A 25719-nucleotide genomic window follows, 5' to 3' on the forward strand; every position below is an offset into this window, starting at 1 on the left:
GCTGGAGACAGATGCTTACCCAACTGAGCCACCCAGGTTCCCCCTCAATGGAATATTTTTTAAAGGAATAGGTACATATCATTACCATCCTGCTGAATATTCATGTTTTAAGATGATCTGCATGATGGTATTACCATGGAGTATGGACACGAAAGAAGAGTTATCCACGTGAAGCCCCCACACAACATTCCCGTCTCCTTTTCCAAGATATCCCCCTTGAGTGCTGTAATCTAACCATTTTGAATACAACGTGATACTCTGTGCTTACCTTCCATATGCCAAAGCCTTTCAGCATTTACGTAATGTGCTCCCTTTGCCCACAATGCACGCTCCACATTTTCTCCTGGTAAAGAACCTGTTCATGTAGAGAGCAGCCCACATGTCACCTTCCTAGCCATATCTCAGAACAAACACTGATCTTTCTGCACACCTCCCTCTATTCCAAAGAGTTATTCAGCCTCCTGTTAAATTAGTCCACACGTGTCTGTCTAGTGTGGGAGCCACTAGCCAATAGCCGTGTACTGCTATATAAATTTAAATTAATATTAAATAAAGCTTAAAATTCAATTGCTCAGTCCCAATAGTCATATTTCAAGGGCTTAGTCATCACATATGCCTACTCACTAGCATCTGGAGCAGTGCAGAGTATTTCCATCAAGTTCTACTAGAAAGTACTAGTTTTTTATACCTTGTGGCTAGTACACTCACATACAAGCACTCGATAGTCTATGATAGAACGAATTTTGAAGAATCTAGTTTCTCTGTTATAGCCCTTCCATCTGTCAAGAAATAGAGTTCAGCTCCACTGTTTCAAGTGAAGATAGTTACAATAAAGGCCTGCTTCTGAGGTATTGCATGGTTAATGGAATGAACAAGACATGTTGGGACACTCAGGGAACAGTAGCAATCCAAGCCACTACCACCAGGAGAGCTGAATCAGGAAGAATGGATTTATTTGACAAAAATAAAAATACTCCTAAAAGTTTGAAAGCTTCCACCCTCCAAGGAAGAAGGCAGCAGTGTTGCCCAGAACCTGGTGAGGGCTGGAGCTCGGGGAGAGGAGAGGATGGAAGGAGCAGCAGCCATGGAAGCCAGAGGCACTTCCAGAAGCTAGATGTCCAAGCAGGGAGGAGTGGGAGAGAAAATGTGCACCCTCTGACCCTCCTACGAGAAATACAATTGGCTGAACTCATCTGGAAGCCGGTGGGTAAGGGAGCAATTCACTGGCATTAGCCTCCCTCCCAGAGCACAGAAGAAATGCAGAGAATGAATCTATGGTGTAGGAAAGTAAAGAATAGCCATATTGCTTAATTTATCTGTTGGTTTTTCTCACCGGCAAGATTGAGATCACCCTAAGTTAGGGACCATACCTTACACACCTGCGGTGCAGAGCACAATGCATGACGCAGTGCGTATTCAATAACGGCTATTGAATAAACGAAGTCATCTCCATCCTTTCTATATTGGGTGGCCGTTTTCAGAAGCTAGGGTCACAACCTGTGTGGATTGCTGCCTTCGTTTTGTTATGGTACATACATGGCCTCAACCCCTGGATTTATTTGACAAAGTGAAAATAACTCCTTCATATGTTTTAATGGTTGAAACTATGGTTTCAGGTTTTGATGCAATTGTCAATACATCCTCTGACATGCTTAGCAAATATGCTGTTTTCATTTTCCCTGGCATATATCTTATCCTGATGGCACAAGTTGCTGACAAGCCAGTCCCCAGCAGAACAATGCGATCAAACACTCAACAAAAATACCACTTTCTTTAACAATAAGGCACCATCTGCTCTTAGATCTCCAGGCAGAATTTCTGAGGAAAGGGATTAAGTCAAGGAGGAGGAGCACCTCACTGCAAAACATGGCTTAAAAACAACACAACAGAGAACCTGGGTAGTAAATGGGGAGGAGTGGTAATGTTCCATGTCAACAGAGACATGTTCCATTTCAGCTTTATTTTGTTTTCCAGTGCGGCACACGTGAAGTGAAACTCCATATAATTGTTCACATTCTGTCATCACACTTGAGTTGTTTTTATATAATTTTAAAGGACTCGAGTTCTATTAATTTTGATTTATGTGATATCCCAGCAAAACTCCCATTACTGTACATGTTTTGAGGACTGAGATGAGAGGTAGAATTGGAGTAGGATCTCTGATCTGTTGCCATATTACACTTCCTTTTTGTAATGTTGGTAATAACAATAACCAGTACCACTTAAAGAGTGGTTTCTATGTGCCACTGTGGTAAATGGCCTGACTGCATTAGCTCATTACAGAAATGAAGAAACTGAGACCCAGAGGTGTTAAGAAATTTGCCAAAGATGTCACAGTTACTTGGTCAAACCAATGTCCTGAACCATTACACTGTTAACTCTTGACCTCTTTTATATTAATTGGAATTGGAATTTATTGGAATCATTAGAATAGTGCAAGAAATCTCTTCCTTATTTCTAAAATGTGTACTTTTGATATTACAGTTGGATCTCTTAGTGTGCATACTTATAAAACCTAAACCACTCTAAATAGCACTCACTTTATTAAAATACAAAAGCTTACCATATATTTCTATCTGTAGAAAGACTATGTTAGAATGCTTTAATAGAAGTGATGACCAAGCTTTTAGGGAGAGTAACTATTGCAAGCCAGTGGTCATTTCAAAGTGTCGATTCTGGGGCGCCTGGGTGGCTCAGTTGGTTAAGCAGTTGCCTTCAGATCAAGTTATGACCCCAGGGTCCTGGGATCAATTCCTCTATTGGGCTCCCTGCCCAGCAGAGAGCCCGCTTCTCCCTCTGTCTGCGGCTCCCCCTGCTTGTGCTCTCTCTCTCACAAATAAATAAAATCTTACACACACACACACACACACACACACACACACACATACACACAAAGTGTCAATACTTTTAAAATCAAGTGTTCCTAGAAAACGGAATTCTTTTTCATACAGATTGATTTTTGCATTCAAAGAAATATAGCATTCATAGGATACATCCAGTCCTATTTGTGGAATCTACATGTGCATGAACAAAAATAGTTTTTTCTTAAGTAATCCAACATGTTCCGATGATACAGGTATACGGTGTCTCAAAATATTTCAGTATATGGTCAAAGCCCATTAAATGGTCCAGCAGCTGGAAAGCAGAAGCACCCCCCTGCAGATCCAAAGTCACTGGGTAAGGCTTAGTAAGGGAGAGTCATTAGGGCGGTTCTTCATTCTCGGACACAGTATTTAATCTCTCTGAGCCTCCATTCTCTCATCTATATGTGGGGATTATAATGGCCTACGATCCAAAGTTTCTGTGAGTTACAGACATGAGAACCTAAGGTATCTCCAACAGTCCCTGACATCCAGTAGGTGACCAACAAATGTGGAGGGTAAGCTATGTCTTCACAAAAAAAATCCCTTACTCCAGGTTGAACTTAACGGACTCATTTAACCTCTATCTTACAGACTTTGGATGACAAAATTTCCCTCAGAACTCTTCCTTTCTCCCTTTGAAACTCATCCATCAAAATTTAATTTAGACCTTCTCAACCTTTAGGAACAATTTGGATGCCTAGGGCATATGATTTTCTTTTGCCTATGGGATATGCTATTTTGGGATTGCCTATAGATTGTGCTTTTTTTTTTTTTTTTAATGCATTACACATTAGTGTTAATTTTATCCTGTACTTCCCGGCTCCTAATTTTGTATGTTACAACTTGCCAAGCCTAATACCCATTAAAACTATGTTGCTGGTTCCTATGGCTTTGCTTCATGAAAAGCTCAATCATTTATGTAACACTAAGCAGTACACAGGTCAAATCCAAACTCTCATAGAACTTGCATTCTATTTGAAGAAGACAGACAATAAACAAACACATTAAATATAGACTATTTCATGAGATAGTGTTAAGAAGAAATATAAATCACAGTAATGGGATAGAGAGTGGTCAAAGGGATTGTTTTGGAAGAAATGGGAATGAGGGAAAGGGTCTCAGTAAATATTTACAAATCTGAGTGAAGTGAGGAGATAGGCTTTCTCGGCCCCAGAAGATGAGGGTTTCAGGCAAGGGAAGGGTCCAGGGTACATCTGGCTCTGAGCTAGGAGTATGCCGGCAGCCAGTGTGGCTGAAGCAGAACATGAGAAGGGAGGGTGACCAGAAGTGAGGGAAGAGAGATCTGAAATGCATTAAGTGAAATGGGAAGCCACTTAGAGGGCTTGGGGGGAAGAGGTAGCAGATGCAACCTGTGATGTAAAAGAATCTCTGCTAGCCCCTGTGAGAAGGAGAGGCAACGTTTCCATCAGGTGGAAGCAGAGAGACCAGGTTGGAGTGTTGCAGGAGTCCTGGTGAGAGGTGAGGTAACACTGGCCCTGAGTCAGGAATGATTCTAGCATCTGAGGCCTGAACAAACCTTATCACAAAGAGGAGATCCCTGGGATATTATAAGCCCTGAAATTGCAGTAAATTCTTGACTCCCCTTACTCCATTTTTGTCATCCTCCTGGCGCAACACCTCAACTTACAACATTCATACCATGGGAGAGGGGGAGATAGAGACAAAAGTAGGCCCAATCAGATAAACCATTAACAGACTTTTTAGTGCAGCCTGAGGTTACCCTCAATAATCCTAATAGTTACATTGCTGGTATCAGACTGAGAAAAATAGGAATTCTCACCCTTCTCCCTCATGGTGTTACAGAGGACTCTGATTAGATGGCCACAAGTCTAAAGCCATTTACAAGGCAGTCTATCAATTTCCTGGGAATGAACAAGCTGTCCTATTTCAGAAAGAATATTCTGCAGAGTTTAGGTAAGAACAACAAATTTAAAGTATTCTGAGTTTTTTTGTCATTCTTTTCCTCAGACTATTCAATTTGAGTTTTAAGTAATTCCCTAGAGTTCCTCTGTTTTATCTACGAAGGTCAATATACTATAGTATGACTTAGACGAGTGGATTCTGCTGACAGAGTGCCTGGGTTCATAACCCTGTCTGCCACTTACTGCCACGGGCACTGAATAAACTCTCATACACCTGAGCCCCACTTTCTCATCGGGAAAATGAGAACAGTAGTAGTACCTCTACGGAATCTCAAAGCACCTATCCTAGGTCCTCTCTCAATAAAATTGCTCCAAGAACGTTAGACATTATTAATTTCTCAATCTGATTTCTAATTACTAGGGAGAAACAAACCAAAAAAGCCAGTAGTCCTCTTAACTAAAGAGTTTTTATCTCCTCTTCTACCTTCAGCCCATGTGAGCCTGCAGATGTGCTCAGGGGAAGTAGTCCTTAAACAAACAATTTGCATAAAATCATCGGTGCCTCTTCAAACTTGCACAGATACTGAGTTTGAGCTCTATTCAGATTTTGAGCTCAAGTTCCTGCCAATTTTATGTTATCAAAACAGGCTTGCTCATCTTAGTTAGAAATCTCATAAAACGATCTGTCACTGAGAGATTGCTCACCCTCAAAGGGAGATATGGAAGCTTTCTTTGAAATCCAGATACCCAAATTGTTTCCATTTTGCATTTGGAAACCTGAGTTAGGCAAAGCACTTCCACTTTTGTCACACCTCCACGGTTGGTGGTAGGAGTAACCACAACACTAATCCAATCTCTGACCTGCCTCAACATGGCAGACATCATGGCGCAGTAAGAAATTCTCCACATAACCCAGCTTCCTGGGATCCAGGCAACAACAGATGCTTTGCATTTGAGTGACTCCTGCATACTGCCTCCTGCATTCATCATCCCTATTCATTCTGTGCCGCACATTGAAATTCTGACTTGAATTGAAAAACCATGCTGATCTGCAAAGATTGCCTATTTTGTTGCATTTCACTGAAATGATGATGATTCAATATACCTAACAGGCAAGTTCCCTTAGAGCATCTTACTCCTCTGCACGTTTGCTACAGCCAATTTCCACTCTTCTCTTTCCCAGAGAGAGAAATACACCATTAGTAATTTAGAGTTCCAGTGGGACCTGAGGAATGAGTTACACTAATTATTCCTAACAGCACTAAATAAGTGAACAAATACAAAGATGGGTGGGAATCTGATTTAAACACAATCAGATTTTTAATTTCATGAGCTAACCAAGAACATACACCAGCCTGGTAGAATTTGTTTTGGAAGACTCGTTTTAGACTTTGATATTTCCTATACCTTTTGAGGACTTTTTGAATGAAAAGAGCCATGCAAGAGAACGGAGAGAAAGCCTCAAAAGCAAAAGTGAGAACTCATGGCAGATTGAAAAAAATAAAGTGTTTTTATTTATGGGGTTTTAATCAATATATTCCTTTGGTATTCTTTGGCTGCAGGAAAATTCTAAAATGGGTTATTGCATGTAGAATAAGGAACGTAAAATATTAAATAGTAAAAGTAGCTGTGATTCCTCTCAGCAGATCACAACTTAATAAGGGTGGGACGCCGTCAGGGAAGTCTGTGGGGTTTTTTTGGTTATTGTTGTTGTTTTTGTGTGTGGGTTTGGGTTTTTGTTTGTTTTTTGTTTTTTTTTTTCTGTAGTGAATAGTGCTAGAAATGCAGAGACATGAAGCTAAGTTACAGAAATTCCACAACCTTGGCAAGTCTGTTGATGGGCACTCCAGCAGACAATAAGCATTAAGCAGTGACTTTGTATTAATCACGGGGCTTCTAGGGTTGAATGGAAAGATGAATAGGACATTAAGATGCTATCCCAATCCACTAGAGAGTAGTGGCATGCACAGTAACATTTGTGTCATGTGATAAACCTTATGAGTGAACCTTAGAGCTCTTCATGGTCCCCTTCCAGGCAGACTGCACTTTCCACCCACTGTAAAATTAGGCATGTCCATATAACTTCTTTAACCAAAGAGAAAGGAACACAGTGACATAGTCATTTCTAATGAGGAGCTTTAAGAGCCAGCTCATGATTTCCCATGCTCCTTTCCCTCTGATGTGGAATCATGGAAACACATGTCAAGATATATTTTCCATCATCCTCAGGCCCTGAGTGACCCTCATGAGCAAAGCCCACCTCACCCATCCTTAAGATACTTAGCTATCATGAAAAAGAAACCTCCACTGTTTTAACTCTCTGAGATTTTGGCCGTGTTTCCACAGTACAACCTAGTCTACTCTAAAGGACAAACTATTTTAGCAACATGGATCAGATAATGTGTTACCAGGAGAGAAAGGTCAATTTAATCTGAGTTAGGCCAGAAGTCTTCAAGAAGTCTGCTAGAAGTCTTCGAGAAGTAATTACTGCTGTCCTATGTCTTGAAGATTATGTGGCTTTAGATAGGCAGAGAAGACAAAGGAAGAACTTTAGGAAGACAAAACAGTGGGCTGAGAAGTATAGAGCCCGGAAAGCACATGGTTGTGTAGGTAAGTTTTCTAATGAAGCTGGAGCTTGGTGTTGGGAACATGTGGTGATGAGACAAGAAAGAGTAGGTTATGACTAGAATATTTTTGGAAATTTCATTTTGATATAATTTTAGAGTTATAGGAAATTTACAACAACAGTATAAACTATCTCCATGTACACTTTACCAGATACATCAATAATTTCTATTTTTTTCTTTAGTTTTATCTCTTTCCTTCTATTTTCATAGATAGATTGATAGATGGGTAGATAGCAATGCAGATATATATGTGTATGCTTACTTTACATGCAAATTATTTATTCTGAGCTATTTAAGAGTAAGTAGTAGAAAATATTTTCCTTTACTCACTTATTTCACAGTGAATTTACTAAAAAGGAGGACAGCCTCTTATATAACCACAATGCAGTTATAAAACTTGGGAAATTTTACTGATACAGTACCATCATCTAGTTCTTAGGCCATATTCCAAGTCTTTCAGTTGTTCCAAGAATGACCTTTACAGCTATTTTTCTGATGGTCCAAGATCAAAATCAAGATCACATATCACTTTTAGTTTTAATGTGTATTTTTTATCTAGGAGAGTTTCTCAACCTTCTCTTGGCCTCAGCATTTTTTAATAGATAGACATTAATAATAGAGATAGTATTCAGCCATAAGAAAGAAGAAAATCCTGCTTCTTGTGAAGACATGGGTGGACTCTAAGGGCATTATGCTAAGTGAGAGAAATCAGACAAAGACAAATACTGTATGATTTCACATGTATGTGGAATCTAAAAAAAAAAAAAAGCAACCCACAGAAACAGATTGGTGGCTGCCAGAGACAGGGGATAAGGAATGGGACAACTGGATGAAGATGATCAAACGATACAAACTTTTAGTTATCACATGAGTAAGTCCTGGGGATATAAAGTACAGTAGGGTGACTGTAGTTAACAGTACAGTATTATATATTTGAAGGTTGCTAAAAAGGTAGATCTTAAAAGTTCTTCATCACAAAAGAAAAAATTCCTAACTATGTGTAGTGATGAATGTTAATTGAAGTTTCTGTGACAATCAGTTTGCCATAAATGTATGTATCATATCATTATGTATATCTTATGTATACCTTAAACTAATACAGTGTTACATGTCAATCATAGCTCAGCAAAACCTAGGGGGGAAGTTGTAGATCACCAACTCAGAGATACTGCATATTGGTTATGCTGCAGTTAGTTTTTCTAATCCACTAGTATTTTAATAAAAATTTAAGTTTAACATTATTCTCCATTAAATCAAAAATCCGAATGATAACAGTTTCATTCCATTGCCTCATAATATCAGGAGTATTTATTACTTACACAAAGAACCTAATGGTTTTCCTAAAGGTAAGGCTATTATTCATTTAGAATTGGGGTGAAGGTATAATACTCTGCAATAAAAAAAGCAATTTAGTCTCGTAAGGTTGTTCCATCTCATTTAAATTTCAATAATGTGTTTTTATTAAATAATAGGAAAAAACACAGGGAATGAAAAATCATCGATAACCTGGTCCACTATTTTGGTTCAAGGAATTCAGAAATGTAATTTTCCATTAAGAATATAATGTTAACATCTGTCATCTGTATTTTAGCATGGGGCTTTACAGTGTTTAATGATTTACATCTAAAAAATAACTTACTCTTTTTTAATCAGAAAACCAATATATGTTTTGTAATGCAATTTAGAAAATACAAAAATTATAAAGAAGAAAATGAAAACCACCCATTCTCCCACTACTCTGAGAGAAATTTTGGTAACATTTCATACATAGACAAAACTATGTTATGCTATGTAGGACCTAAGAACTCACATGCCCGGAAGGCAACAAGTCAGGGGTAACAGTCACGAGTGCTGGGAATTTTGATCAAGCAGAAAACATATGCCAAGTATAAAGGGGCCAAGCCTCCCCATCTCTAGGTTATTACAGCTTCCAGGTGGATGAACATTGAATATTGCCCTATCTCCAGGATTTTAGGAAGGACCTAAATATAAGGTCATTATAAAGTGAAACTAGGGGGTTCAGGAAAGATGTTGGAGTAGGAGGATCCTGAGTTCACGTCCTCCCACTGACCTACCAGATCAACAACCAAATGTATTGTAACAAACTTCAACAACAACCTGAAGACTAGCAGAACATATCTTACACAGCTAGTTCTAGAAAGATGACCACATTAGGAGGGGCAAAGACAGGGCTGAGAACCAAATGCCCTGAGAGACTAACCACAAATGGAAGCCACAGGGCTAAAAGAAACTGACACTTTGCCCTGAAAAAGGCAGTAGGCTAAGTAACTCAGCCTGAGACCTAACACAGAAGCAAAGGTTTGAAAATCATCTGAAGTATACCTGAAGGTGATTTATTGACCAATTTTAGGGTGTGTGCTAGAGGACCAGGGATCTGCAGGACATTTCTCTGGGATCAAAAGTGCTCATTCTGATGCCAATTTTCTTGTCCTTCCCTAGTCTAGATAGCCATATGCTTGCAGGAGTCAGTCCTAACACTATCTATCATGCTAGTACTGTGTGTCTCACCCCAGTAATCCCCTAAGGACAGGTCCCACCCAAAATGCCATCCTGAGCAGACACCCCCTCCCACTGGGTAGCTCCTGTCCCCCCACACCTGGTAAGCAGCCATGGCCAGGACCAGGGCCACATCAATGTGACTCCTGCCCTGGTGAAGGGGGGGAAGGGAAGATAATCCCACATACCTTTACGTCCACAGTTCCAGTAGCTTGATCTCTTAGCTGATTATGTGGGCAGCAAATCCTAACCTTCAGTGCACCCGTAGCTGTCACAGCTATTATCTGCACATAGCCAGGTTGAGTGACAGCCTGTTCACCAGTGTGCTTAAGATTTCTGCTACTGGACCTCTCAACAACATACAAACAAAACCAAAAACACTGCCCAGTATATTTGCAGGAGGTGATGGGGGTCATTGCAGCAAGCCGGACTGATGGCAAGCCACACCCACCAACATGTCCAGAGCAAATGCAACTTATCATAAGAGGAATGTAGATGGAGTCCCTACAGGGGATACCCCTTGGGGTGCCTGCTTCTTTTAACCATGGGGGTTTTACACTGAAGGGCACTACAGTACTACTACTACAAAGGGCCACACCACTTTCAAAACCAGGTGACATAGCTGACCTACCTAATACAGAGAAGCAAACAAACAGAGTTACACCAAATGAAGAGACAGAGGGATATGTTCTAAACACCCTAAAATAAAGGAAAATGAGCTAAACAATATGGAGATAAGCAATCTACCTGATACTAAAGATTTCAAAGTAATGCTCATAAAGATACTCACTGGAATTAAGAGTGGATAAGCTCACCAAAAACTTAAAAAGATTAAAAAAAAAAACAGAGCTGAAAAATACAATAATTGGCATGAAAAATATACTAGAGGGAATCAACAACAGATTAGAAGATGCAGAAGAAGGGATCAATGATCTGGAAGACAGGGTAATGGAAAGGAACCAAGCTAAAAAGAAAAAAAAAGAATAAAAAATGAGGATATGTTCAGGGACCTCAACAACATTATCTAGCATAACAATATTCACATTATAGGGATTCCAGAAGGAAAAGAGAGGTGGGGCTGGGGGGTGGGAGGCAGAAAACTTATTTGAAGGAACAATAGCAGAAAACTTGCTTAGTCAGAAAACTTCCCTAATCTGGGCAAAGTAAAGGACAACTAGGTGTAGGAATCACAGTGAGTGCCGAACAAGAGTAACTCAAGGAAATCCACACCAAGACACACAATAATTAAAACGTCTAAGACTAAAGATGAAAAAAGAATCTTAAAAGTAGCAAGAGAAAAGAAAATAGTTACTCACCAGGGAACCACATAGGCCTGTCAGCTGAGTTTACAACAGAAACCTACAGGCCAGAAGGAATAGTGTGATATAGTCAAAATTCTGAAAAGAAAAAAACCACCAACCAAAATTACTCTTCCCAGCAAGGCTGTCATTCAGAATTGAAAGAGAGATAAAGAGTTTCCCAGACAAACCAAGTGAAAGGAGTTCACTACTCAACTAGCTTTAAAGAAATGTTAAAGGAAACTTTTAAGTGGAAAGAAATGACCATAACTATAAGTAAGAAAACCATAAAAGGTAAAAACTTCACTGCTAAAAGCAAACATTAGGTAAACATAGTGGACTGATAAAACACAAAAGTAATAAAATCAATTGTGTGCAAAAAAACCAGTCAAGGAATATACAAGATAAAGAGATGCAAAACACAACATCATGTACATAAAATGTGGAGGGGGGAGTAAATACATAGCAGTTTTCGAATGTGTTCAAACTTAAGCTACCATCACTTTAATATATACTGCTAGACCCAAAGAATGTTATTAGTGAAACCAGTGGTAACCAAAATTCCAAAACCTGTAACAGATATATAAAAATTCAAGAGAACAGAATCCAAGTATAACAGTTAAAAAAAAAAGAAAGAAAGAAAGAAAGAAAAAAACCATCAAGCCACAATGGAAGAGAACAACAGAAGATGAAACAAAAAGAGAATACCTACCAAAAACAAAAACATAAACAGAAAACAATTAACAAAATGGCAATAGATACTCATCAATAAGCACTTGAAATGTAAATGGACTAATGCGCCAGTCAAAATACACAGGTTAAATAAATGTATAGGAAAGAGACTCTTAATCTCACAAAACAAACTGAGGGTTGTTGGGGGTGGGAGGGTAGAGTTAGGGTGGTTGGGTTATGGACATTGGGGAAGGTATGTGCTATAGTGAGTGATGTGAAGTGTGTAAGCCTGACGATTCACAGACCTGTACCCCTGGGGCAAATAATACCTTATATGTTAATAAAAAAATTAAAAATAAATAAATAAATGTATAGGAAAACAAAGCCCATCTATTTACTGCTCTAAAGATACCCACTTCAGACCTAAAGACATAGCTGTCTTTACTGAAAGTAAAGAAATGGAAGAAGATATTACAGGCAAATGGAAATGAAAATAAAATAAAAGGCTGGGGTAGCAAGATATATACTGGAAATAGACATTAATAAGACACAAACAAGGACATTACATAATGATAAGGGAATCAATCCATCAAGAGAATGTAATAGTGATAAATATCTATATACCCAACATAGAATCATGTAAATAGACAAAGCAAATATTAACATACACAAAGGGAAAAGGTGACAGTAACACAATAATAGAAGGGCACTTTAATACCCATTTGCATCAATGGATGGATCATCCAGACAGAATATCAATAAGCAAATGTGGCTCTGAACAACACATTGTCTATATGGAATGAATATACATATATTCATTCCATATAAATATTCATCATATATATATATGTGTGTGTATGTATATGTATATGTATATAATAGTCCATCCCCTCTAGAAAAGAATACACATTCTCTTCAGAGGCACATGAAAAATCTCTCCAGGACAGATCATGTGATAGGCCACAAAGTAGGTCCAAACCAGAAATCCATTACAAGAAAAAAACTAGGGGAAAAAAAAACCCAAACGCATATAAACAACATGCTACTAAATAATCAATGAGTCAGCAAAGCAAGAGAAAATTACAAAATACATGGATACAAATGAAAATTGGAAAAAAAAATGAGGCAAGTCTAGGATGCAGCCTAAGCAGTTCTGTCAGGTGCTATAGGCCCACCTTAGGAAACAAGAGAAATCTCCAATAAACAACCTAAACTTACACCTAATGGAACTAGAAAAAGAAGAACAAACGAAGCCCGAAGTTAGTAGAAGGAAGGAAATGATAAAGATCAGAGACTTTATAAAAATAGACTTTAGAAGTAGAGACCAAAAAAATGAAAAATATCAATAAAACCAAAAACTGCTTCCTTGAAAAGATAAACAAAATTGATAAGCCTTTAGCCAGACTCATCAAGGAAAAGAGAAAGAACTCAAAGAAAAAATGAGAAAACCTTCAACTGATACTACAGAAATACAAAGGATTGTAAGAGAATACTATGAAAATTACATGCCAACAAGTAAATACACAGACAACCTAGAAGAAATGGCGAAATTCCTGGAACCATGCAGTCTTCCAAATCTCAATCAGGAAGAAATAGAAAACATGAGTAATAACTATTCCTAGTTATTACTAAACTGATAATCAAAAACTCCCAACAAATAAAAGTATAGGACCATCAGAATCCTAGAGGAGAACATAGGCAGTAATCTCTTCGATACCAGGCACAGCAACTTCTTTCAAGATATGTCTCCAAAGGCAAAGGAAACAAAAGCTAAAATAAACTTTTGGGACTTTGTCAAAATCAAAAGCTTCTGCACAGCAAAGGAAACAGTCAACAAAACAAAGATGCAACCCACGGAATGAGAGAAGATATTTGCAAATGACAGTACAGACAAAAGATTTATATCCAGTATCTATAAAGAACTCCTCAAACTCAACACACCCAAAACAGATAATCATTTCAAAAAATGGGCAGAAGACATGAACAGACACTTCTCCAAAGAAGACATACAAATGGCTATCAGACACATGAAAAAATGTTCATCATCACTAGCCATCAGGGAGATTCAAATTAAAACCACATTGAGATACCACCTTACACCAGTTAGAATGGCCAAAATTAGCAAGACAGGAAACAATGTGTGTTGGAGAGGATGTGGAGAAAGGGGAACCCTCTTACACTTTTAGTGGGAATGCAAGTTGGTGCAGCCTCTTTGGAGAACAGTGTGGAGATTCCTCAAGAAATTAAAAATAGAACTTCCCTATGACCCTGCAATTGCACTACTGGTATTTACCCCAAAGATACAGATGTAGTGAAAAGAAGGGCCATCTGTACCCCAATGTTTATAGCAGCAATGGCCACAGTTGCCAAACTATGGAAAGAACCAAGATGCCCTTCAACGGACGAATGGATAAGGAAGATGTGGTCCATATACACTATGGAGTATTATGCCTCCATCAGAAAGGATGAATACCCAACTTTTGTAGCAACATGGATGGGACTGGAAGAGGTTATGCTGAGTGAAATAAGTCAAGCAGAGAGAGTCAATTACCATATGGTTTCACTTATTTGTGGAGCATAACAAATAGCATGGAGGACATGGGGAGTTAGGAGAAGGGAGTTGGGGGAAATTGGAAGGGGAGTTGAACAATGAGAGACTATGGACTCTGAAAAACAATCTGAAGGGTTTGAAGAGGTGGGGGGGTGGGAGGTTGGGGGAACCAGGTGGTGGGTATTAGAGAGGGCACAGATTGCATGGAGCACTGGGTATGGTACAAAAACAATGAATACTGTTACGCTGAAAATAAATTAAAAAAAAATGATTACAAAAAAAAAAAAAAAGTATAGGACCAGGTAACTTGAGAGGTGAATTTTACCAAAAATTTAAATGTAAGTTAATACCTATTCTTTTCAAATTATTCTAAAAACATAGAAAAGATAAGAAAACTTCCAAATTCATTCTATGAGATAGCCATCATTACCCTGATACCACAAACAGACAAAATACTACTAAAAATGAAAACTGCAGGCAAGTATCTCTAATGAACAAAATGCAAAAATCCCAGGACCCTGGGATCATGACCTGAGCTGAAATCAAGAGTTGGCCACTCGACCAACTGAACCACCCAGGAGGCCTCCTAGAAACAAATTTAACCAAGTAGATAAAAGACCTATACTCTGAAAATATGACACTGAGAAAAGAAACTAAAGATAACACTAACAAATGGAAAGATAAACCATGTTCACAGATTAGAAGAATTAATATTGTTAAAGTGTCCATATTACCCAAAGTGATCTGTAGATCTACTGCAATCCTATCAAAATACTATTAGCATCTTTTCAGAACTACAACAAATAATCCTAAAGTGTATATGAAAACACAAATGACCCCATAAATCATGAGTGATTATTTGAGAAAGAACAAAACTGAAAAGTATCCTAATTCCATATTTCAAAGCTATAGTAATCCAAACAGTATGGTACAGACACAAAAAAAGATACATAGATCACTAGAATAGAGAGTCCAGAAGTGAACTTTATATGGTCCATTAACTAATAATGAAGGAAGAGTACAAAGCATAAAGAGCATATATTTGATAAATGGTGTTGAGAAAACTGGACAGCTACATGCAAAAGAAGGAACCTACACCACTTTCTTGTATCAAACACAAAAATAAACTCAAAATGACCTCAATAAAGACCTAAGTATAAGACCTGAAACCATAAAATTCCTGAAGAAAACATGGGCAGTAATCTTTTAGACATTGGCATTAGCAACACATTTACAAATATGTCTCCTCAGGCAAGGGAAACAGAGCAAAAATAAACTATTGGGACTGCACCAAAATAAAAAGCTTTTGCAAAGCAAAGGAAACTATCAACACAATGAAAAAGCAACCTAGCGTGTGGACAAATATATTTGGAAATGATCTGACGAGGGGTTAATACCTAAGAACTCATATAACTCAATATCAAGAAAACTAAAACTATGATTTCAAAACGAGGAGAGAAGGGGCACTTGGATGGCTCAGTCTGTTAAGCAGCTGCCTTCAGCACAGGTCATGATCTCAGAATCTTGAGATCGAGCCCCACATTGGGCTCTCTGTTCTCTGCTTAGCGGGGTTCTGCTTCTCCCTCTCCCTGCACTCCCCCTGCTTGTACTCACTCTCTGTCAGATACATAAATAAAATCTTTAAAAGATTAAAATAAAGTAAAATAAAATGAGAGGATCTGAGTAGACATTTTCCAAGGAAGACATATACATGGTCATTAGGCACTTGAAAAGCTGTTCAACATTACCAATCAGGAAAATGCACATCAAAATTACAATGAGATATCCCTTCACATCAGTCAGAATGAGTAGTATCAAAAAGATAAGAAATAACAATTATTGGCAAGGATGTGGAGAAAAGGGAATTTTCATGCATGGATGATGGGAATGTAAATTGATGTAGACACTCTAGAAAATAGTATTGAGGTTTCTCAAAAAATTAAAAATACAAGCACCATACAACCCTGTAATCTTACTATTGGGTATTTATCCAAAGAAAACAAAGACTAATTCAAAAAGATACAAGCACCCCTATATTTACTGCAGCATTATTTACAATAGCCCAGAAATGAAAGCAACCTAAGTGGTCTATCAATAAATGAAGAAAATGGGGTACATATATACAATCAAATACTACTAAAAAAATACAGACATCTCACCCTTTGTGACAGCATGGATGAAACTAGAAACATATTAAAGTAATGAAATCAAATATCCTGATTTTTAAATTTTAGAAACTACTTTAAAAAATTACCAATGTGATGCCAGACCTAACAAAGCTATAGGCTAGCTTCCACCAAAGAGTTCTTTTTATCTCGTCTATATTGCTCTTTCATTTCCTACATTTTTTGCTTAATTTTACCAACTGAGCATTTCCCTCATATCATTAGTCTTTCTAAATGTAAACATTAATCTTAATGCCAATTTAGAATTAAATCATAAGCATCTGTCATTATGCTTATTATGCTATATTCTTAATATTTGGGGATTGTGTTAGAGTTTTTTGTTGTTATTCTTATTAATTCTGTGATGAACATTGTTGTATTTAAACCTTTGTGTACAACTATATATTTGTCTGTTCTTAATTCCTATAAATGGTCTTAGTGGTTCTAAACTGTGACATTTTTAAGGTACATATAACTAAACTGCTTTCAAAATTGTTGTACCAATTTTTACTCTCACTAGCAATTTTTAAGAACACCTTATCTATGGCAGTCTTACCATTATTTTGTATTTGTCTTTAATTTTAGAAATTGAACATGGGAAAGTGGTGTTATAACAGAATTTTTTTTTAATTTAGTACTTTGGGATTAGGCTTCAGCAACATTTTCCTTTTTCCTGAAATCGCCATTTCATAATCCAAAAATATCAATTTATGAGGAAAATCACTATCTGGATAAAACAGTGGTTCATTAATAATTACATTACCATGAACAAAGTAAAAGTCACCTTGCTAGAATATAGTTTAATGCTCAAACACTTTCCATTTCTTTCATTTATTCAGCTTTGGGGACTGATTAAGCCAAGAAACAGCCATGGAAAACTACTATGTGTTTGAAGAGTAAATGACAATGCATATTTCAAAGTGTAAATGTCTCTTGCTTTGCAGGGCCAATGCATTTCAGCAAAACTGGTTATAAAGTGAATTGTGTTTCCCTATAGACTTTTGATATAAAATCAACAATATGTTGTTTTAGCAAGAAAAAAAAATGACTAACATGAGTAATAAAAATAGCTTCAGAATAAATAAAGATTACCAAGTTGTGAGATATTACATGGATTCATTAATTCGTTCAACAGATATGTGAGAGCTTAGAGGGTCCCAGAAGCCTGCCAAAGACAGAGGAGAGAGCAGACAGAGACTGAAACAAAATGCCCTATCTTATAGTACTTTGCAAGCTTGGAGTTCACGCTTTGCTTGAAGGATTTACATCCCATGCTTAGGGCCAACTTTGGTGTCACTTTGTCCCTAGTTTCCTAGATGAGTTGCCTTCCTCTGTGCTTTGTTTATGAAATACAAAATAATTAAAATGCAATATTGGAGTTTGCATGTAGGTGTCAGTATGTATCACATACTCCTTTTTAGATGGACATTTTAGTTTCACAATGCACTTAACAGTTTTGTACATTTTGGTTTTGCTTAAGTGAATTTTCTTAAAATGAAGAACACTTTGTCTTAATTAGAAAGTTAGTTTCTTACAGTGTTTCCATGTTCACAAAAGTACTTCTCAAACACCTATTAGCACATGATACGAAAGATGTTGGTATCTTGACTGTGATGGTCAAGTATATATGGACCTTGCCTTTATAGATTTGCATTTTATCATGGGATACAGGTGAAAAAAAAAAGAGCAAATTAATTAATTGCATGTTACTGTATTAAGTGCTATAAAGAGTGTCTACTTCAGGCAGAATGATCAGAAAAGCAACTCTGAGAATATTAAGTTTTATCTGGGAATCTCACATGTGAAGATTTAGGGTAATGGTGTTCCAAGCAGAGAAAATAGCAAGTACATAGGTCCTAAGACAGAAGAAAAAGAAAAAAAAGTCTTACTTGAAAAACAAAGGAGACTAGTGTGACTGGAGTTTAGTGGAAAAGGAGGAGAGACACCGGATATGTGTCAGGATATTAACACAGAGGTCAGATCCTTTAGGACCTTGTAGATGATGGTAGAAAATTTAGGTTTATTCTAAAGGCAATGAGAACCATATGACAGAGAACTACAAGAAGGCTGCACAAAAATTTGATGGTGTTTTGAGTGCATAATACTGGTTTCCCAAGACTGAAATTCATACAGTGACAGAAGGTAATTTTCACTATTTGTAGTACTCAGATGCGTATTTTACAATATAGACTACCTATACCCAAGATTGAGAAAAAAAAATAGATGTTCTAATTGTACAAAAACCCAAAGAACATTTGCATAAGTAATATGACTACATAAGAAAGACTGCTAACTCCAACTTTTCTAGGGAGAGAAGTTCACCACACAAGCATGCAGACTTTCCAGAACATAAGCCCTGGAATGATATGGCTCCATTGCAGTTTGTAATGGTTAAGGAGATTCTGATATGAAAATGGAATTGAAAGAGCCCCAACCACAAAAGGGGAGGGAGGGAAGCCACTCCAGTCCTACGAGAAATGCATTTTGATGTGCTATCAAGTATGGAATCTTCTCTGAGATAGATTGCATATTAAGCCACTAAACAGAACTCACTAAATTTAAGGAAACTGAAACTGAAAACATATTAAGCATCTCATCCAACCTAACTATGAAACTAGACATTAATTATAACAACAACAACAAAGAAAAACTAGAAAAAACAAAAACATGTGGCAACTAAACAGCAGGCTACTAAATAACCAATGGGTCAATGAGGAGTCCGAGAGGAAATTTAAAAATATATGGTGTTGGGAAAATTGGACAGCCACATGCAGAAAAATGAAATTGGATCATTTCCTTACACCACACACGAAAATAGACTCAAAATGGATGAAGGACCTCAATGTGAGAAAGGAATCCATCAAAATCCTTGAGGAGAACACAGGCAGCAACCTCTTCAACCTCAGCCACAGCAACATCTTCCTAGGAACATCGCCAAAGGCAAGGGAAGCAAGGGCAAAAATGAACTATTGGGATTTTATCAAGATCAAAAGCTTTTGCACAGCAAAGGAAACAGTTAACAAAACCAAAAGACAACTGACAGAATGGGAGAAGATATTTGCAAATGACATATCGGATAAAGGGCTAGTGTCCAAAATCTATAAAGAACTTAGCAAACTCAACACCCAAAGAACAAATAATCCAATCAAGAAATGGGCAGAGGACATGAACAGACATTTCTGCAAAGAAGACATCCAGATGGCCAACAGACACATGAAAAAGTCCTCCATATCACTCGGCATCAGGGAAATACAAATCAAAACCACAATGAGATATCACCTCATACCAGTCAGAGTGGCTAAAATTAACAAGTCAGGAAAAGACAGATGCTGGCGAGGATGCAGAGAAAGGGGAACCCTCCTACACTGTTGGTGGGAATGCAAGCTGGTGCAACCACTCTGGAAAACAGCATGGAGGTTCCTCAAAATGTTGAAAATAGAACTACCCTATGACCCAGCAATTGCACTACTGGGTATTACCCTAAAGATACAAATGTAGTGACCTGAAGGGGCACATGCACCTGAATGTTTATAGCAGCAATGTCTACAATAGCCAAACTATGGAAAGAACCTAGAAGTCCATCCACAGATGAATGGATAAAGAAGATGTGGTATATATACACAATGGAATACTATGCAGCCATCAAAAGAAATGAAATCTTGCCATTTGCGACGACGTGGATGGAACTAGAGGGTATCATGCTTAGCGAAATAAGTCAATCGGAGAAAGACAACTATCATATGATCTCCCTGATATGAGGGAGAGGAGATGCAACATGGTGGGTTAAGGGGGGTAGGAGAAGAGTAAATGAAACAAGATGGGATTGGGAGGGAGACAAACCATAAGTGACTCTTAATCTCACAAAACAAACTGAGGGTTGATGGGGGGAAGGAGGTTTGGAGAGGGGGGTGGGGTTATGGACATTGGGGAGGGTATGTGCTATGGTGAGTGCTGTGAAGTGTGTAAACCTGGCAATTCACAGACCTGTACCCCTGGGGATAAAAATATATTATATGTTTATAAAAAATAAAATTTAATTAAAAAAATATTGTTGCTCAAAAAAAAAAAAATATATGGAGACAGATAAAAATGGAAACAAACCAAATAAAAATCTTTGAGATGAAGCAAAAGGAGTTCTAAGAGGGGATTTCGTAGCAGTATAGGCCTACCTCAAGAAAAATAAGCATGTCAAGTAAAACAATTTAACCGTACACCTCATGGAACTAGAAACAAACAAAGCCCAAAGTTAGTAAAAGGAAGGAAATAATAAAGATCAGAGAAGAAATAAATGACATAGAGACCAAAAACAAAAACAAAAAAACAATAGAAAACATCTGTGAAACTAAGACCTGGTTCTTTGAAAAGTGGATAAACCTTTAGCAAGACGCAAGGAAAACTGAGCTCTCAAATAAAATAAAAAATGAAAAAGAAGTTACAACCAACACCACATAAATACAAAGGATTTTAAATGACTACTATGAAAAGACTTATATCAACAAATTTGACAACCTAACAGAAATGTTCAAATTCCTTGCAATATGTGTTCTCCCAAGACTAAATCAGGAAGAAATAAAAGATATTAGATCAATTATTAGTAACGAAATCGAACTGGTAATCAAAAACCTCCTAACAAACAGATGTCCAGGACCAGAAGGCCTCAGAGATAAATTTTACCAAACATTTTGAGAAGAATTAATGCCTATCCTCCTCACACTGCTCCAAAAAAAGAGAAGAGGAAGGAATTTGTTCTATGAGGCCAGCATTACCTTGACACCAAAACCAGACAAAGACACTAGAAAGGAAGGACAATGTACTGGAAATCCCAGCTGCAGCATACAAGCCAGGAAAAGAAATAAAAGGTAGCCAAATTGGTAAGAAATTAGTATAATTGTCACTATTTGCAAATGGCATGATACTATACATAGAAAACCCTAAGACTCCACCAAAAAAAAAATTATAACTTATGAATTCAGTGAAATTGCATGATACAAAATATGCAGAAATATATTGCATTTCTATACAATAATAATGAAGTATCAGAAGGAGAAATTAAGAAAAGAATCCCATTTACAATTGCAGCAGAAAGAATAAGATGCATAGAAATAAATTTAACCAGAGATGAAAGACCTATACTCTGAAAACTGTAAAATATGGATAAAAAAATTGGAAATGACACAAACAAATGCAAAGATTTACCATGCTTATGGAATGGAAAAATTATTGCAGTTAAAATTTCCATACTACCCAAAACTATCTACAAATTCAATGCAATCCCTATCAAAATACCAATAGTATATTTTATAGAATAAGAATAATCCAAAAATCTCAATTGAAACAGAAAAGACACCAAACAGCCAAAGTAATTTTGAGAAAAAGGAACAAAGTTGGAGATATCACAACTCTAGATTACAAACCATATGACAAAGCTATTATAAACCAAACAGTATGGTACTGGCACAAAAACAGACACAGGGATCAATGAAACAGAATCCAGAGCCAGGAAATAAACCCACACTTATATGGTCAATTAATCTATGACAAAGGGCCAAAGGGGGAAAAACAGTCTCTTCAACAAATGGTAATAGGAAAACTGGACGGCTACATACAAAAAAAATTACACTGGACCACTTTTTTCTACCATAGAGAAAAATAAACTAAAAATATATTAATAACTTAAAGATGAGACCTGAATCCGTAAAATTCCTAGAAGAAAATATTAGGCAGTAATCTCTTAGACATTGGTCTTGGCAACATTTTTATGGATACGTCTCTTCAGGCAAGGGGAAAAAAGGCAAAAATAAACTATTGGGACTACACCAAAATAAAAGCCTCTGCACAGTGAAGGAAACCAACCACAAAACAAAAAAGCCACCCAGTTCATGGCAGAAGATATTTGCAAATGATATATACCATAAGGGGTTAATATCCCAACTATATAAAGAACTTATACAACTCAACACCAACCCCCCCACAAATAATCCAATTAAAAAATGAGCAAAGGACTTGAATAGAATGGACATTTCTGCAAACATATAGATTTCCAGGAGACACATGAAAAGATGCTCAATATTACTAATTATCAAGGAAATGCAATTCACAACACCAATGAGTTATCACCTGACACCAGTCAGAATGGCTGATATCAAAAAGACAAGAAACAATAAATATTAGCGAGGATGTGGAAAAAAGGGAATTCTCATGCACTGTTGGTGGGACTGTTAATTGGTACAGCCTCTATGGAATATAGTATGGAGTGTTCTCAAAAAATTTTAAGAGAGAGGGGTACCTCGGTGGCTCAGTGGGTTAAAGCCTCTGCCTTCGGCTTAGGTCATGATCCCAGAGTCCTGGGATCGAGCCCCACGTCGGGCTCCCTGCTCAGCAGGGAGCCTGCTTCCCCCCCTCTCCCTCTGCCTGCCTCTCTGCTTACTTGTGATCTCTGTCTGTCAAATAAATAAATAAAATCTTATAAAAAATCTTTAAGAGAGAAATACTATATGACCCAGTAATCCCACTCTTGGTATTCATCCAGAGATAACAAAAACACTAATTTAAAAAAATATATATGCAGTCCTATGTTTACTGCAGCATTATTTATAATAACCATGATATAGAAGCAAACTAAGTGTCTATCAAGAGACGAAAAGACAATGTAATGTGTGTGTGTGTATATACATACATATCCATATTATATATATGTATATGTCTATATATTTATATTTATACATGCACAATGAAATATTACTCATAAAAAAAGAATGAAATTTTTCCATTTGTAACAACATGGGTAGAGCTAGAGGGTATTATGCTGAGTGAAAAAGAAAAAGACATTCCAAATAATTTTACTTACAGGAGTCACCTAAAAAACAAACAAATAAACAGAAAACAGAAATAGACTCACAGATACAGAGTACAAACTAGTAGTTGCCAAAGGGAAAGGAAGAAGAGTGTGTGTTTTGGCGGGGGCAGGGTGGGGGAGGATGAGTGAAACAGGTGAGGGGTTTAAGAGGTACAATATGTAAGTCATGGTGATGAAAATTACAGCATAGGGAATAGAATCTATAATATTTTAATAACTTTGTATGATGATACACTTAATGTGGTGAGCATTCATAATGTACAGAATTTTCACATCACTACACTGTACACATGAAACTAATATTGTACATCAACTATACTCAGTAAAAAAATTTTTTAAAAACTGATTAATATCAATTCTTAAGTGATCATTAACTTTGTATCATCCTTAATTATTTTGATCTCCTGTATATCTCTAATGTTGTTGGTGTCAGCTTTTATAAATTAGTATTGTTTCAAATCTACTACCATTTTTTTCTTCCAGAGAACAGATTTAATGCATTGCTTTTTGGGACAAAAAGCCAAATTTCTAAATCTCAAATAGCAAGAGATGAGGCACATTGGTGGAGAACAACTGTCTGATCCTAATAATGGATTCACCTAATCCTGGGGCCAGTGAAAAGGACGTAAGCTGCTTCAGGAATTTAAAGAGGTATATTTACATGTACATTCAAAGATTTCAGTAAAAATGCTTCTCATCCTAATCCTTTGCATTCTGTGTAGGAGCAGGGATTTTATATGTGGAAGAAATAATGAAGAAGCTTAAAAAAAAAAAGACATTTCTGTGGATACATATCCCCAAGAATAACCACCATACTACTACCAAGTAGCCAACTCATGAGTCCAGACTGGAAGAAGACAGCTGAATTTAATTTTATATGGCATTTCCCATGATATTATATTTGCTTCTGCCAAATGGATATGGACATTTTTAGCTCCGATTTTCAGTGGTTTGTTTTTTCATCTTATCTGTGCTCTGATGCACAATTTCATCTGCTCACACCTGCATAACCAGCATGTTGGCTGGGTAGAAAACTGCCACGGCTCCTACTACCACATGGGACTCTAGTACTAAATGCTTAATGGGCCAGTTGCTTCCAAAGAAAGCAAAAGATTCATCAGGATTTAGACTACCTTTATGGTTGCCTAGGACAAATAAAAACACCTTTGTTCTGTTTATGCCAACATTTCTTCTCTAATTCTTTTATTAGAAGCTTTACCCCTTATTAGATGGACTACTTATTTGGTAACTTTCACTAGTACTGTTGTGCCTCATGATTTGAAGAATTTCTCAAGAATGATTTATGGGAAGAAAATATCCAAGATTCAGCAATCTTTTGTAGATATTGATGAGAGACTTAAAATACTCTTAAAAGCCATATTCAGTTCCTAATTTCACTTTAAAACTAGTCCTTTAGTTTTCATCTTCAGCTATGAATACAAAAGAAACAGCACCTCTGGTTCTGTAGAGGTTCATGAGAAGAGCTCTTATCTGCCTCTGCGGATTTAACATCTTCAACAGCCACACGGCAAAAATTTCAGTGAAAACAGAAGTGTACCCCCTAAACCGGAACCAAGTTCTGGATAATGGAGACATATATGTATTCATTCATGAATACAAACAGGTCTCAACTTCAATGTATAATGGTGAATATAAAAGTACTTTTTTCATGAATCTAATGGTATTATAATGAAGTCTGACAAATTGAGAAATCACACAAATATATACAAAGTTGCAGCTGTGATAAGCGCTTCCCAGGAAAGTTACAGGGTGCATTGAGAATACCTAACAGCAAGATCTAAGCTAGACTGTGGGTGGATAAGGGTCTGCATCCAAGTGTACGTGCCATCTGAGAAGTAAAAATGTGCAAGAGTTGAACAAGGAAGATTAAGATTGTAGGAAAGTCTAGTTTACTATGGCAAGAGGTATGATATTCTGAGAGATGGCAAGAAGACTGGAATCTGAATAAAAAAATAAAGATAAAGGGGAGAACAGTGACAAAGGATGAATTTGGAAGGGTAGACAGAGCCTGTCTCCTACAGTAAGAGCAGGAACTTTTATTGAGTTCTATTTCTATGCCAGCTATCATTCTGAACACTTTACTTGTATTTACGCATTTAATACAACAACCTTATAAAGGAGGTGTGTTAACATCCCCATTTAGCTGATGATGGAACAGAGTCCGGAGAGGTTAGAGGTCAGCTAGCAAGTGGTTGAGCCAAGATTTAAAGCCAGGCACCTGTCTCCAGAGTCAACACTCTTCATCACTATTCTACACTGCCTCTC

At 37.2% G+C, this 25719-nt stretch overlaps 1 long non-coding RNA gene across 1 annotated transcript in view; it reads left to right on the top strand.

The window, feature by feature from the left end:
• LOC111156959 overlaps positions 1-24708 on the top strand; it is a 29130-nt gene extending 4422 nt beyond the window's left edge. The window contains exons 3-4 of the long non-coding RNA XR_002641265.1: positions 23917-24084; positions 24156-24708. This is a non-coding gene — a long non-coding RNA (uncharacterized LOC111156959). The remainder of the gene's footprint in view (positions 1-23916; positions 24085-24155) is intronic.
• The last annotated feature ends 1011 nt before the right edge of the window (positions 24709-25719 follow it).

The sequence above is a fragment of the Enhydra lutris genome, unplaced genomic scaffold (assembly GCF_002288905.1).
Source record: "Enhydra lutris kenyoni isolate GAN:26980312 unplaced genomic scaffold, ASM228890v2 scaffoldscaffold50, whole genome shotgun sequence".
In the NCBI taxonomy this organism is placed as follows: Eukaryota; Metazoa; Chordata; class Mammalia; order Carnivora; family Mustelidae; genus Enhydra; species Enhydra lutris.